General features: G+C 44.5%; 1 pseudogene; it reads left to right on the top strand.

Moving 5' to 3' along the window:
• The first annotated feature begins 1,474 nt into the window (after positions 1 to 1,474).
• LOC136131085 (heterogeneous nuclear ribonucleoprotein A1-like) lies at positions 1,475 to 2,431 on the top strand (annotated as a pseudogene).
• Positions 2,432 to 4,760: the final 2,329 nt, after the last annotated feature.

Raw genomic sequence — 4,760 nt, 5'->3', positions numbered from 1 at the left:
CACAGGCTTGGATGGCGAAGCTAGCGGGAAACTGACTCAGATACAGATGGGAAATCAACAAGCTGGGGCAGGTGGGAGTGGGAGGGGCATCAGGGAGTCTCAACAAGTAAACGGGCAGAGGCTGAAGAGCTCAGTCCTTCTGGCAAGATTTTGGCTCCAGGAATGGAAAATTCAAGGAGTCTTTGGTTGACAGGATACTTAGAGGGTATGGCAGAGTGCAGAGGAGTATAAAATGCCCGAGACAAACTTCCTCTACTTCACAACTTGGCCAAGGCCCAGCCTGGCTGTTTTCCAAGGTTTTGAAGACCAGGTGGATTTAAGTGTTGAGGACGAATAAGATCTTATCTAAAAGAGTGCCAGCTGGCAGAGTTCACGTTCACATATTTATCCTGGTGAAATCTTGTTGGGGCAGGAACAAAGATCATTCTTTATTAACAGGACTGAGGATGTAAATAGAGGATTAAGAGGCTGTATACGGCAGTGGTTGAAAATCAACTCTACCAACTTTTTAACTGGGCAGCACTGGGCAAGTCACTCAGGCTCTCAAAGTCTCAAAATTTTAGTCTGTAAAAATGTGAATGACAGATTCTACCTGAAAGTGCTTATGAGAACTAAATAAAGAAATTCAGGTGCAGTGCTTCCCACAGCTCCTGAGACGTAGTAAGTGCTCCCAGATGTTTGCTTTCGTAATTCTCATCATTATCATGATCTCCATCACGGTTCTTAACAGTCATCTGGTAAAAATCTTGCAGGCACAAATTAATGAAAGGGTAACAAGCCTTGTGAGGATATTATAAAGGAAATGGAAGTTACACTGTATGATGGTATTAAGTCAACCAACTTATTTTTTCTCCTTTTGTCATAATAGCAGATGCACAAAATCCAGACATGGGAAAATTGCAATCATTAGCCAGACCTCAGGATGCACCTGCTCTTTAGCATAGTGATTTAAAAGTCAAGTTCTAGGGACTTCCCTGGTGGTGCAGTGGTTAAGGATCCGCCTGCCAGTGCAGGGGACACGGGTTTGATCCCCGGTCCGGGAAGATCCTTCATGCCGCAGAGCAACTAGGTCCGTGCACCGCAACTACCGAGCCTGTGCTCTAGAGCCCACGAGCCACAACTACTGAGCCCATACGCCACAACTACTGAAGCCTGCCAGCCCTAGAGCCCGCGTGCCACAATTACTGAGCTCGCATGCTGCAGCTACTGAAGCCCGCCCGCCTAGAACCCGTGCTCCGCAACAAGAGAAGCCACCACAACGAGAAGCCTGTGCACCGCAACAAAGAGAAGACCCCGCTCGCCGCAACTAGAGAAAGCCTGCGCGCAGCAACGAAGACCCAACGCAGACAAAAAATTAATTAATTTAATTTAATTTAAAAAAATAAAATAAAAGTCAAGTTCTAGCCTTTCTGCCCGTGGACGCCACCAAGTAAGCATCGTTAAAGTCTCCCCCAACCCCGCCACGACTGAGGTCATGTCTAAGTCAAAGTCTCCCGAAGAGCCTGAACAGCTGTGGAAGGTCTTCATCGGAGGTTTGAGCTTTGAAAGAGAGTCTGGGGAGCCATTGTGAGCAGCGGGGAGCGCTCACAGACTGTGTGGTAACGAGGGATCCAAACACCAGGCACTCCAGAGGCTTCCGGTTTGTCACGTATGCCACTGTGGAGGAGGTGGATGCGGCCATGAATGCAAGGCCACACAAGGCGGATGGAAGAGTGGTGGAACCAAAGAGGGCCGTCTCGAGAGAAGATTCTCAGAGACCTGGTGCCCACTTCACTGTGAAAAAGATTTTTGTTCGTGGCATTAAAGGAGACACTGAAGAACTTCACCTAAGAGATTGTTTTGAACAGTATGGGAAAATTGAAGTGATTGAAATCGTGACTGACCGAGGCAGTGGCAAAAAGAGAGGCTTTGCTTTCGTAACCTTTGATGACCATGACTCCGCAGACAAGACTGTCATTCAGAAATACCACACTGTGAATGGCCTCAACTGTGAAGTAAGGAAAGCCCTATCTAAGCAAGAGACGGCTAGTGCCTCATCCAGCCAAAGAGGTCGAGGTGGTTCTGGAAACTTTGGTGGTGGTTGCGGAGGTGGGTTTGGTGGGAACGACACCTTTGGTCATGGAGGAAACTTCAGTGGTCGAGATGCCTTTGGTGGCAGCCGCGGTGGTGGGGGATATGGTGGCAGCAGGATGGCTATAATGGATTTGGTAACGATGGAAGCAATTTTGGAGGTGGCAGAAGCTGCATTGATTTTGGCAATTACAACAATCAATCTTCAAAGTTTGGACCCATGAATGGAGGAAACTTTGGAGGCAGAAGATCTGGCCCCTATGGTGGCGGAGGCCAACACTTTGCCAAACCACGAAACCAAGGCGGCTATGGCTGTTCCAGCAGCAGCAGCGATAGCCATGGCAGTGGCAGAAGGTTTTAATTACTGCCAGGAAACAAAGCTTAGCAGGAGAAGAGAGCCAGAGAAGTGACAGGGAAGCTACAGGTTATAACAGATTTGTGAGCTCAGCCAAGGACAGTGGTGGCAGGGCCTAGCTGCTACAGAGAAGGTATGGTTTAGACAATACTCATGTATATGGGCAATAAAAAACTCAAGGACTGTATTATTGTATAACACGTTATTTCCGTTTCTGTTCTGTGGAAAGTGTAAAGCATTCCGACGAAGGGTTTTAATGTAGTTTTTGAGTTTGTTTTGTTCTTGTACCCAGGCTGTCGATTGCTAAATGTAATAGTCTGACCATGATGCCGAATAAACGTGTCTTTTTAAAAAAGAAAATAAAAGTTAAGTTCTAGAATCAGGCCCATCTGAGTTCAAATTCCAGCTCTGCCACTTAAGAGCTTTTTGGCCTTTGGGAAACTCACTTTATCTCATTAAGCTTCAGTTTTCTCATCTGTAAAATGGAAGGAGTAATAGTTCCTACCTCATAGAATAGTTATGGGTATTGAGATGATGCAGCCAACGCTGGCTCTCACTAGTTTACTTCCAGCAGATGAAAGGTGTCAGAATTCAAATGCTAAATAAAATAGAAGACATCCCTAAGAACATTTGGGGGCTTTCACCATAAAAATTCTGCCATATTGGCAGGACAATTGACTGGAAAGGGGGTTGAGAGTATTGTGGAGGGAGGTGATAAAAATGTTAAGTTCTTGTTTTGGGTGGTAGTTAAATGAGTGTATAGAATTGTCAAAAACTCATTGAATTGAACACAAGATCTGTTCATTTTACCATATAAAAATTATACTTCACTTAAAAGAGAAAGATAGTTATGAACTCTGCTCTGGATCTAAGATTTTATCTCAGCCAACTCTCTACGTGAAGCCTGGAAAGTATCACTGATAACATTTATTTAGAGAAGAGGTGAGGAGGTACTGTTGTCCATAAGTCACTATTTCTGCTCTAAACTACTTGTTCACTAGAAACCGGTAAGGGCAATGGGGAGGCCCTAGTCGTGAGCGTCGTTCATCAGATCCATGGGAATAGTGACTCTAGGGCTTATCTTCACTGATCTTACTTAAGGCTTCCATCTAGAGCTGACTAGATAAATGGCTAGGGCAGTCACACCCATCCAACGACCTATTTGTAAATATCACAAAAGGTTCATTAACAGTGTCTACAGTCTTGCTATACAGGAGTAAGACATGCATAACTGATGAAAGAAAGGGTGAACATATGAGAGGACAGATGAATGGATGAACAAATAAGAATTTACTGAATGGTTGTCATGAATCACCTCGATTATTTAACATGATTTAATTACCACAGAAAGATTGCGAAGTAGAGGTTATTATCTCCACTTTACAAATGGGAAACTCTATGCTCAGAAAGTAAAGCGATTGATGAAGTTCTACAGCCAGATCATAGCAGAGATAGACTCCATATAATCTAATCGTATTCTAAGTAATTTCTGTTTGTTGCATATAATATTTTTTAAGAGCTCCTATGTATTATATGAGAGCATGTATGCATCATTCAGTCATTCATCAATAGGTTTATTCTGTTTCAGATGCCATTCCAGTCTGTGTTTCAGACCTCTGTTAGGGAATTAATCAGTAGAAAGTTATGAGGTAGGATACAGTTTTGAAGTACTTGCCAATGCTTTCCTCTATTATTTTCTCTACTTCTTCATTCTTACCATCTTCCAAACAGCAGATTGGTTACTTGAATTCTATTACCTTCAGGGAGAATAAGTTAACAGAAAACAGAAAATAATGAGCTTCTTTTGGATTTTGAGTCTCCAAACTACAGGTCCCAAGGGCAATGGCAAATGCGCAGGGCGTAAATAAGATGTAGAAATCTACTCGGTAATTTAGAGGAAGGGCTGCCTCACAAAGATTTCCCGGGGCAGGAAGCCGTCATAACACAGATGCTAATATGGCCCTGGGATGGGCCTGCCCCCTCCCCTTCTCCCTCACCCATTCAAGTGTCAGATGGGAAGGAGGCATTACCAAAGCTCCAGACAGGTTTGTGGATTCCCAGATCAAAGGGAAAGAGCAAGAATAACCTAGCAGAGAAATGACTGTGAGGTGAGTCCAGCAGATAGATACTGAGGGTATGGTCCCTGTGGGAGCTGGAGTGGCAGGAGGTCTTTTACGTTCCTGGCGTTGGCCATCGCAGTGATGCCAGAATGGACAAATGGTGACCAGAGGTCAGACTCAACCTGGTACTCCCACCCCCAACCTCTTGTCACTTGAACATCCTCCAGATATTCAATGCCACTCTGGGAAGTGTAGGAGGAAACCCCTGAATTGAC

Source organism: Phocoena phocoena, chromosome 11 (assembly GCF_963924675.1).
Source record: "Phocoena phocoena chromosome 11, mPhoPho1.1, whole genome shotgun sequence".
NCBI lineage: Eukaryota > Metazoa > Chordata > Mammalia > Artiodactyla > Phocoenidae > Phocoena > Phocoena phocoena.
This window is presented reverse-complemented; position numbering and strand designations above follow the sequence as displayed.